The following is a 12,236-nucleotide window of genomic DNA, read 5'->3' on the forward strand; positions in this document are numbered from 1 at the left end:
ATATATATATGTATAGTCATTGTTTCTCTTTAAAATATATACATATTTAAAATATATAATATATAATAAATATATAAAATACTTAATATATTTCTATATTACATATATCATATATAATTATATTCATTATATAATATATGTATTTAATATATATATATTCAAAAAAACAATGACAATCTTAACCAAGGTATAATAGCCAGTCAATGGTAAAAATGGGATCTGAGAACAAAAACCCCATTGCTAATCAACTATTCCAGCCCATTTGATGCTTGCCAACTTTGAAGGAAAATCTCTGGGGTAAGAGATGAGTGAGTCTGTGCCACACTCTGACTTATCTGACCTTCAAGGTCAAGACCTCTGAGACACACAAGGGCCAGGATGGTAGTTCGGGAAAATATAAGAAGAGATGCTCAACATTAATATGCAATCAAAACCAGCCTCTTTCCATGTTGCAGTTTCATTCTGGAAGGAATTTCCAACAACTAGATTGTGCTTCTTCCTGTGGAGTCAGCCAATTGGAAACAAATTTAACATGCCCGGCTTTTGACCTTCACAAGGCCAGAGTTTTTCCTTTCAGAGCTGATGACTTATGAGTGCTTGTAATGATTCCCGGAAAGGTATTATCAGTTTATATCGTGCACTAAAGTAGAGTTTGTAGCTGCTCCAGTTCAATCAATTATGGGAGGAGGTGGCGTCATGGGTCTAAATATTTTAAGATCTAGTATATTGCTGCACTTTCTAACTAGAATGACCTTGCATGGAGACAAGATAAGTGAGCATGTTAAGGATAAAAGCAGAGTGGGAGACATTAGTAATCTGACACCAGGCCTCTGCAATGATCTTCATTTGAGTCAATGGCAGATTGTGAAAGGAGAACTGGAAGGTGACTAATAGGGAAAGAGGTGAGAGGTAGGAAACCATCAGGGAGTGTGGTAACCAGGAAGAATCCATTAAGTCTGGAGACAAATGGGTGTGTACTAGTCCCTGTACTTTCTAAATTCATAGGGTGGGAAAAAAATGCTTGACCTCTTTGAATTCAAGTCAATGAATGATTTTAGCAAATCTTTTAGCTTGTCAGAATTATGCAGTATGAAACTAACTGTACCATGTATTGAAATTTAGTCTCAAAGAAGTTATGTTTTATCTGGGACTAAATCTGGAGGATTCTACTGTTAGTTGTTGAATGGATCAATATAACACCACTGAATACAAATGCTTTGGATATTGCCTTCCTCTGACTTTTAGAATTTTTCTAAAATTATAGAGATTATAAATTATAAAAATTAAAATTTTAAAAATCTATGAAGTTTATTTACTTCTTTGCTTATATTCATAGTCTTATTTGCCTTTCAGACATATGTAGGATGGTGGATAAAATCTTAAAATTTTGGTTATTTACAGATACAAATTTTGATTTCACCACTTACTAACTGTACAAGTTTGATCACGTTACCTCACTTGCACAAGCGTTATTACTTACTGTGTAAAAATATACATATTACTCCTGTGAGTTTCTTAATCCATAAAAAGAAAATAAGAACAGCTTAACAGTTGTTGAATGAGTCAAGGAGATAATGTCTGTGCAAGCAACTAATACCACTGTCTCTGTCACAGAGTGTATATCTAAGTATTTTATTTCTTCCCTTCCTTCTTCTTATCTTTTTTAGGGTATAGCTAAAATAAGCATGTGTCATTTGTCTTTACTGCATGCTAGTTAAATAAGTGGTCTAAACTGGGGATGTTTTTTTTTCTGCAGAGGATATTTGAAAGTGTCTACAGTTATTTTTGGTTGTTGTAATAGGAGAAGTGGCCACTACTACTGGTGTCTAGGAAGTAGAAGCCAGATATGCTGCAACACAACCCATAATGCACACGACAGCTACCTACAATAGAGATTTATCCAGCTCAAAATACCAACAGTGCAGATCAAAATCATCTATGATTACTGACTAGATGTATACACTATCTTTTGATATGCAATTTATATAAAGGGATTTGGAATTGACAAGAATCATCAAAATCCAAATCATCCTTAATATCAATAATATTTATTGACAACTTTATGCTAAATATGTATGCAGACAAATATGTATGCATATGTGCATATATTCAGATATAAGCATACATGTATGTATACATGTACACATTTTTGGATGGTATTATCTCATTTTATTCTATACCTTTCAATAGAGTTGTTTATTTTTTATTCATTTTTAAGGGGCTTAATCATGTAATGGAACCTGACTCAAGAACATGCAGCTAATAACTGGTAATGACCAATATGGTCAGGACCAATATAATTTAGTTACTGAATCCAAAACCTATGCATTAAAGCCCTAAGCATTTTGACCCTGCCACTTAATGATTTGGGTCTTAGACTAAGAATTTAATCTTCTTGAGTTATAGTTTCTACTATATAAAAAGAAAAATACTAAATTTATATTTCTATCTATGCAATAGATTCAGTGGGAACATCCAAGATATGAATTCAATGAAAACACTTTAAAATTTTAAAGTACTATAAAATGCTAGATGCTATGCCTACTGCTTGACAGATTTGTCTCATCACAGAGTATGCTTGGTGAATTTCAGCTTTACGTTGGTGGCACAATATTCTGTTGGTTGCTCCATATAGGAAGAGAGCTAAATGAATATAAAATTTCTGTCCTATTGAGACCCAGCTGCTGTTGGGATAAGTGCTATTTCTGACAAGTCATTAACAATAGGAAGACAAAATATACCTCTATCTAGGGTTTCCTCTAAAACTTCAACTTCTTGTGTGTACTGATGGGACGAGGGATGATGGAACGGAGATAGTGGATGCTAGAGAAAAAGTTGGATAGCTTATTCACACAGCTTTTCCACACAGCTTTATTTCATATTTTTTTGTAAAAAATAAATCCAAGAACTATCAACAAATACTGAGACTCTATTCACAGAGATAAATGTAACATGTGTGAGTGCTCCTAAAAAAAGTAGCTATTTCTATGAAGAATTCAGACTACATGAATACCACAATATGTTCAAATAAAATGTCTTTACTAATGATACACTTTACAGAGTAAAAATTTATGTATTTGGTCTTTGCAAGATAACTATTTATAGTATTTTTCTTGGTTATTTTCTCCATGGTGTAATATTTTCCCCTTATATTGATCAGGGCAATTAACTTTCAGAAAGATGCTTCACTTAACATTCTTATTGATCAAAATGTAATATAATGATATTCATTACAAATTTACTAAGCAGTTGCATCAGTTAATCATTTAACACATACTTATGAAATAAATGCTCATTACTGCTCAAGGACACTTGGAAATAAAACAAAGTTTACTTTCTTAAAATGAAATGGAAATAAATGATTTAATAATCTTTCATATTTCTTCAAGGAAGTTCAGAGCTGAACTCAAAGCTCATTACAGCCACTTTGTAGGCTTATAAGATCCTCATATTTGAGTTATTTACTGAGGCACCACTGCTCCTTTTCCCTTTATTCTCTGCTAGATTCTCGTGTTTCACCCACACTCTGTGGGGGCAGGAGTATGACGATCTGGTAAGAGTCCATTTCTATCAATTGAGTCTTACAGTAGTATTCAGATGCAAGATTAAAATTGAATTCAATCTTATTATCCTCACCCTAGGACATTTTGTTTTCATTGTTTTTAGAGAGGGATGAAGGGAAAGACAGAAAGACAGAGAAAAACATCAATATGAGAAAGAAACATTGATTGGTTGCCTTCTCATATGTACCCCACTGGGGAATGAACCCGCAATGTGCGTATGTGCCCTGACTGGGAATTGAACCCACAACTTTTTGATCTACAGGAAGATACTCCAAATAACTGAGCTACCTGGCTAGGGCTTATATTTTATTCATATTGAACCTATACACCTAGGCCTACAACCAATACATATTCACGAAATCAATGTCCAAAGAAAGAGAAAAAACTTCAAAGTTTCCCTTGGAACATGACTCAGATTCTTTACAGAATGAGAAACAGTATAAATAAATTAAATATGAATGTACAGAATCATTATTTCAGTGGCTTCCCATGATGGACACTGAAGCTGTCTTGACAACATCCATCCTGCTGCTCCTCCAAAGTGACACTTTAATGGAGTTTGGATTGCAGTTACTTCAGGGTGAACCTTGAATGACCAAAACTTAGACTTTGTTCATTCTTGCCACAATGAAAGACTCAAGTAGCCCATTCTGTCATGGAACACAGACATATATTGACTTAGTTGCATGTTTGTATGTGTCTCTTAAATGCACATATATGTCTGAATATACAAATACACAAACAGAAAGGGAGATGGGTGGAGAGAGTGATAGAAGTTCTCAACAATATCTAGTCATTCATAGAAGGGTACAAGAATGGTAATATTTTAAATCATATATCTTCACAAAGCACTTTCACATAAGTATTATCTAATCTCCATTGCACACCTATAAGGTGTAAGTCTTAAGTATTATTCCATTTTACAATTGAGGGCATTGAAATCTCAAAGAGTTTTCTGTGTTTTATCCCATGACACAAACAGTTGATCCCTTGAGGACCACTCACCACAGGGTGGTAGATGAACATGGACAGTAAATGAACAGAAACTCCAGAAAGAGAGAGCCCAGCATACAATAGTTCTTGGAGGAGTCGGGGACTGACAGAGAAGCAGAATAACTCTTGACAGAAACTAGAAAGAGAGAAGACATCCTGGAGCTGAACCAAAATCTGATTCAAGAATTCCTTACTTTACCCACTCAGACACTACTTTCATTAACCCCTAATAAATATCCCCAATACCAAGGAAGTAAGAATTAGACATCACCCAAAATTAAATCCATACAACCACTTGTGGGCTTTTTTGTTATTGTTGTTACCTGGCTAAAGAGCACTGTCATGTACATCTGTGCACAGATTGTCCTTGATTGCTTTCACTTCTGTTAATTTTGCAGGCACTCAGCAAAGCCTCCTTTTGGTGAATGGATTTATGATGCTGGGAAGGCTCTTTGAAGGAGAAAATTACTAAGGCACGGAAACCCAAGAAGAGGTTGTGCCTTTCCAGAAAATTAGTTTTGAACAGAATAATATGTCAATGAAATAGCTAATCTTAAATATGGCATAATGTATCAACAGTTTCTCTAAGATTCTCTCTGTGCCAGAAGAGAACCTTCCATAGAGAACAAGCATGAACAAAATAAGAGAATTTATATATTCTGGCTATTATGAGGGGCTAAAATACCTTTTAAAGTACATGTCAAACTAGAACTATCAATTTATTTTTTACCAGTCATTATGGGATGGCTTTTCACCATTTTTTAAAAATGTTCATTGAAAAGACAACATTTAATATGACTTCGTTACTAATATATATATCCCTCTGTTGCAGAAGTATCCAAAAACTAGTCTTTCATTTTCCTTTTCCTATCTATTCCTCAATCAAAAAGTACTTAGTACTCTTCCTTACAGTTCTAAAATCAACCACACCATGAAAAATTTTCTGATCATGACAAGAAGCATATTGGGAGAGACTAAAAAATATTTGACTCAATTTCAAAATAATTTTCTTACTGCTCAGACTTATACCCCATTTTCCTTGCCTTTCCTTGTTCCCCATATTTTTTTTTATTTTCTCCTTCCTGGATGTTTATATGTCTCACCTGCCACTACCCACCTGTGGCAGTGGTCTTCTCTGATTGCATGACCTATAGCTGGCCATGCTGCCACCAAGTCACTCATTTTATTGTACGACCAACAGGTACCGAGGCACCATCCAGACAAAATGCCCCAGTTTAGATGGTCCTTAAGCTTTACTTTATCAAAAACTCAATAGAAACCATGGTATTTTGAAGAAAGAAGAGTAGATGCATTTCTGGAATATTAGGAGTAATGCCTTAGGTTCTTTATAAAGGGTGTTGAGAACAATTTGTCAAATGTTTTGCATATAGTTATATTCTGAAATTTTTGGGTTAGAAATCAACAGGCATTTACAGATCTTAGAACAATGTGTGCTCTATGTTATAAAGATGACCAGAAACACAGGCTGTAAAAGGATGGTCAATGGTATCCAATATTTGAGACTGCATGGCTTTGAATCAAATGTTCAGGTCTAGGAACAAACACTATTGCCCATGATGACAGGTGCTACAGACATGCAGAGTGATATGAATGAGGAAGACAGCTGTACAGGGTCCATGGTTGCCTGAACTGAAAGAGTAGAGGAATTTAGCAAACAAGACCATTCATGACATGGCCCATTCTAACCTTTATGACATCATCAAGCTTATAAGAATGTTTCCTTTATTAATTCCAAAGCCCTTACAAGGCTGCAAAAATGCATTTTCTCACATTCCTATTTTTATCTGCATTCTCCTCTTTCTGATTAAAACAATTTCCCACTCTCAACACCCTTCTTCAACCAGCTAAGTTTCATTAAGACAAAAATCAATGACACATTAGACTTTTATTCTGTCTAGTTGCTGTTCCTCTGAGGCCTAATAATCCACAGTGCTTATTTTTATCAGCCTTCAGGAGAATGTATTAAAATTGATGTTGAATGTTCAGCTTCTATTATGCTGTGAGCACTTTGGGACCACAGAGGTTGACATTTTATTATATTTGCTTCCTTGAGTGACATAGTACTTGAAATATAATAGGTACTCCTTGAATGTTTATTGAATAAGTAAGTCACTGAATAAATAAGGTTCCTGAACTCTTTGTCCCTTATTTTCATCACAATGTGATTTTCTTCTATATGGTTGCCCTTCTTCCTTCCAACACCAACCTTTCTCTTAGCCAGAGAAAGCTAAGGGACAAAGCCCTACTTTGTCCATTCCTACTTTCTCCTTGATTGCTCCTTTATCCCCTATTTCACATTTATTCTTCAGCAACCAAAATGTAAATTTGTATAATATAAAAATGATTTGAGATCTAAGTTTGTAGAATTTTATTCAACTATTTAAAATGCTGCTCAACTATGTGGTTATGTCCAAATCCACCCTCCATTTTGTTATGAGTCACACTGACCACTGTCTCTTGCCCATGAAGCTTCTGCCAGCACTGGCTGAACACCAAACAGCATAAGGGAAGAAACCAGGGAATTTACCTCCCTCCTCCACTTTCTCTGCCTGGGCTGCATTCTTTCCTCATTTCTAGTCTCTATCTGACAAGCATGCCATACTTTCAGATTCTACCAGGATACCCCATATCTTGATTTCTAGCAACTGTCTCTTCCTGTTGTCATTCTACCCCATGAGTGGTTGTCTTTCTGCTGTTGCCCATTTCTTAGCAGCTTTTCCACCCCTCGTTTAGCTCCTTCACTTTTCTGCAACCTGAGTATTTAGTTCATTGATTTAAATTGCGTTTATTTTTTAAAACCTAAAATAGCTTATATTTTAGTTGAACCTTGACTAATAAAGTGAATTTAGAGCTATGGAAAGAAAGTGGCTAAAATGTGTCTTGCTCTATTTTTTAATCAATTGCAAAAAATCCCTATGTTTTGTGAATGACTGCAGAGACTCTAAATAATTCATTTGCATCATATTGTTTTTAATGGACATAGGAAGCTCCGTGAAAACTAAAAACTAGCAAATGTGAGGGAAAGTAGCAAATGTAAGGGAAAGTAGCATTGGAAACATAATTATCCTTTTATTATTTGTGATGATTAACAAAACTGCTTATTTTGTCAAAGACCTAAATTCATCCAGGACAAGTGTTACTTCATGATTCTATAATCTAAGGTTTATTTAGCTAAAAGTAAGCCAATCACATGTAGTTCCATGTAAAATTATTCACCTTAGTTAAAAAGATCAAAATTAAATACTGTTGGTTCTGTTTTTTGAAATGCCAGATAATATATTTTTTTCCACAACATGGGTGGCAAGAAGGTCATGTGGGCCAAAGCAGTAAAAATAGATTTCCTGGAAGATTCTGCAAGTTATTCAAAGAAAAACATGACATCCGAGTAGATTTTCTAATATTTCCAAGAAACGAAATGAGGACATTTAGCTTTGACTTAACCAGGAACCCGTTTTATTCAGTAATTTTAATTAAATGAATCTTTTGAAGCTCATCACATATTCTAGCATGCAAAAGCTAGCAATAATACTCTCAAATCATGTTCCTAGGTAGAAATTTGGCACCATATACTCCTTGGAAGAAGTCCAGGGAAACACACAAAAAAATAAAGCAAGGACAACAAAACCCAAGGTGAAAATGTGCCAACTACTCTAGTTCCAGAATTATAATACAAAACAAAGGCCCTTTATCTTTATACCTTCTACGTGAGAATACTTGCCTTTACACCAGAAGAAGAGAGACACATGTTCATTATGTTAGTCTGCTAAGGCTGCCATAACAAAGTATCACAGACTAGGAGTCCAAACAACAGAAATGTACATTCTCACAGTTCTAGAGGTTACACACCAAAGATTAGGATGTCAGCAAGATTGGTTTCTTTGAAGCATTTCTCTACCTGAATTGTAGAAAGCCATCTTCTCCCTGTGTCTTAAGATGATTGTTCCTTTGTATATGCTTGTCCTAATTTTCTCTTTGCATAAGGACAATAGCCATACTGGATCAGAGCCCACCCAAATTACCCATCATAACATGATTACCTCTTGAAAGGTCCTATCTCAAAATAGTCAATTCCCAGGTACTAAGGATGACTTCAACATAGGAGTTATGGGAGACATAAGTCAGCCTACAACACTCATGTAGTGATTGAATTTCTCTTTCAGAGATATGGGTTGGACTTGGTGGTTTTGGTACTAAGAATGAAATAAAGAGGAAAAATAGAAGGCAATAAGAAAAGAGAAAATAAAAATGCAGAATTGTTTTTCACTATGCTATACTCAGCTCTGTACTAATGTGACATTCTTTTCCATATTTTGTACACTTTGTCAGTAATAATTATTTTCCATTTGATATTCCACTTTCATTAATCTGAATTCAGTGGTTTTCCTTTGTGCTGCTTTAGCAGCTGGATGTTTATCAACACTGATAGGGTTATCATCTTGTGCAATAATCATATATAGATGCTCTTTGACTTCAGATGGGATTATGTCCTGATAAAGCCATCATAATTTGAAAGATGCTATCTTTCAACCATCATAAGTTGAAAATTCATTTCATGCACCTGACCTACTGAATATTATACCTTAGCCTGGCCTACCTTAAAAGTACTCAGAATACTATGTAGTTGGGCAAAATTATCTCACAGTTGCTGCCCAATGTCATGAAAGGGTATCTATCCCTAACCCAGGAAAATATCAAAATCCAAAATTTGAGGTACAGTTTCTACTGAATGCATATCACTTTCACACCATCATGGAGTTGAACCAGTAGAATTCAGTGACTGACTGAACAGCTATGTCCTCCATTAAACTGAGAGTTCCTTTGAGGAACAGGATGAGTTGTTTCATCCTTATGTCCTTGGCTTGGCACCAAGTAGGTCCTACATTAACAATTTCCTGACCCAACAGATATTGTTCAGCATTCTCTTTGTGAGAGGACACACTAACGAGAAAAAACACACACAGTCCCTGCTCTACTGAAACAGTTTAATAAAAGAATCTCTGTACAATAAATATTACACACATCCTCATCATTGGCAACACGACGAGTCACAATTAGGAGAAGATATCCTTTATATTTTCTTTTCTAGACACATAGAATTTTATGATGAGCACTACAGTCTTTAGGCAGGAAGCTGCTTCCATCTTAGTAATTCTGTACAGCACAAGTAATCATAGGCCCAAGACTTGGATTCTGTAGTGAGTCAAATACTATCATGTATAGGGCCAATTCTAAAAGTTCAGGTGGGTATAAATATAACCTGAGTAAGATGCCTGACAAATTATAAACCCCAAAACCTAGAGGTGAAATGGTTACAATTCAAAGGGTGGCCATAATGAATGGGCTGAATGTTGAGCAAACCTTTAATTCTGACTGAATAGCCTGCTTCACAAGTTACACAATAGGGGGGCTATCCCACCTGTGTGAGCCCATCTTTACTAGAACCCTTCTGAGGGACAGAGACAGTATTTCAAAAATGTTCTTTGCCTCTCATCTCTGGGATAAAATGTTTGATCCAAAACAATTTTATATCTAGATGTTTGCACTGGGATTGACCAAATTCCTCTCTGAATGATATACAAGGCTTTTTTTAGTCTACCTCTACAAAGTGGCTTGACTTCAGAAATGAAGTATTTTCAAATTTGCTCATACCCAACACGCAAATACTCTGAAATTTCCTCCATCTCTCCTTCATCACTTCCCCTTTCCCTGTGGTTTAGATTTTTAAAGTTTATTAGTTAGGCTTTCCTCATTAATTTATCTTAACACCTTTACTGGCACCTATTATATGCCATTAGCATAACTCCTGCTCTTATTGAGCTTGAATCCAAATGACCAAACGTTAATTCAAACAAGTATAAGTATTTCTAAGTAAAGAGTATACATGGGTAAGTATTTTTAAAAGGCTTTAATGTACAGAGTCCAAGTTGAACATAAGAACCACCTTCATAGACACACCCAGGTCTGCAATGGTTCAAACTAAATTCACCTGGGACTTTTTCATCACTCTCTGAAGCCACCAAAAGCTTCACCTTTGAGAGCATGTATGAAGAAAAGTTGAGGTGACACTCTAAAATTATAAATGCTTGATAATATCTAAAATATTATGTCAGTAATTCATCACTAATAATTTATATTACAATACATGGCAAGTATTCAATCCATAGAAAATTCATAATCAGAGATCCTTGTATTTTCATATGGATATAGAAGAAACATGTCTTAAAATATTATTTTTCTGCTTTACTAGCTCCCTTTATTTCATCTTTGGTTCATCAGGTAGTTTTGCAAAATTTCTTTGCTCATGTTTTGTTAACTTAAAGAAACATCACCACCGCCACATCGGCTAAATGTATAACATTTATTGGATACAATCATAATCACTTCTATAATATTTTCTTCATTTGAATTTGGGACACTTCTTGTATATAATCTAAATAATCAACCATATATGTGTTCCTTCCAGAGACTTCTGGCATAACAAGTTCTTCTTAAACTTATGAGAACAGATACTACAATTGATCTTAGTTAAAAAGTAGAGAAGCAATAATAACAGACTCTCCTTAAAGGCAGAAAGGCTGCATATGAAACAGCCTTTTCACCTGAAAAATTGCATCTGCTGGAGTGTTAAGCCAAAGGTCTCAGCCTTGGCATATTTATATAATACTGCTTATTGGCTTTTAAAATTATCATCTAAATTAAGAGGAGATTGCTAGAACTAATGATCCGAGGGTCTTATTTGCCATCTCTGTTGGCCTCCAAAGAAGTTACAAATTTCCTAGTTCCAGATCACTGCAACCACAAAGCAGATTCCTTTCCTAAATGATTTCACTGACAGCATGATTTTTTCTACAGCCCTACTTATCACAGTAGAGGCTTAATTGGAAGGGGAAAGGAGTCAGAATCAGCCATTGCAATAATGTGATGAGTACAAATGAAATGATGATCTAGTCAAAGCACCTCAAGGGAAAAATTACTCCACATGCATAAACATGGGTTTTCCCACAACTAACAGATTCAGAGTCTTGGGGAAGGAGCCCTCAAGTCTTAAACATTTAGTTTATAAGTAGTCTGGAACCTGGCCAAAAACCTATGTGTGATCTCTCAGGCCCACCCACAGACAATTACAAACACTCTACCTAGCAAGTGTCACAAAGGGGACTTGCCCTCCTCTTACAAGATCCAGTGTACAACCAATGCATTGTAGTCACTGAAGGAAGTGGCACTCAAGGACTCAGCTCCCCTCTTCCCCAAGCTAACCATGCTCTTACACATAGTCTGCAGTCCTAGAATAGTCACTTCTATTTGGAGACCTCTTTATCAAGGGCCTTTGGCAGCAGACTTTCTGGGGCACCTCTGCCGAGGCATCTAAGGCGTGGTAGAGGGGGAACTTAAAGATACTTTTTTATCCTCTCTGGTTTAGTGTTCAGTTGTCTATTCCTGGTCTCTTCCCTTCTTCCTTTCCCTTCCCTCTTGGGGTTCTTTCAGCAGTGAAGTGACCCCACATCTATGATGATCCAGCTGGTGCTAGACCAGTACTATTGAATGGGAAAATAAGAAACAGGGGATGGGCCAGTGTTTTCTCTATTTCAGCTTCTTTAATATACTATCGCAGTAAAGGACTGTAGGCCTGATTGTTGCTTTCATTTTGACTACTGTCTT

At 35.7% G+C, this 12,236-nt stretch overlaps 1 protein-coding gene and 1 pseudogene across 1 annotated transcript in view; one reads left to right on the top strand and one right to left on the bottom strand.

Annotated features, from left to right (window-relative positions):
- Positions 1–12,236, top strand: part of ANO3 (anoctamin 3) — a 288,737-nt gene that overhangs the window by 39,637 nt on the left and 236,864 nt on the right. The gene's annotated exons all lie outside the window — the stretch shown is intronic.
- On the bottom strand, positions 11,010–11,122 carry LOC123810239 (annotated as a pseudogene).

Source organism: Phyllostomus hastatus, unplaced genomic scaffold, assembly GCF_019186645.2.
Source record: "Phyllostomus hastatus isolate PE091 unplaced genomic scaffold, TTU_PhHast_1.1 phas_scaffold_585, whole genome shotgun sequence".
NCBI classification, from domain to species: Eukaryota; Metazoa; Chordata; class Mammalia; order Chiroptera; family Phyllostomidae; genus Phyllostomus; species Phyllostomus hastatus.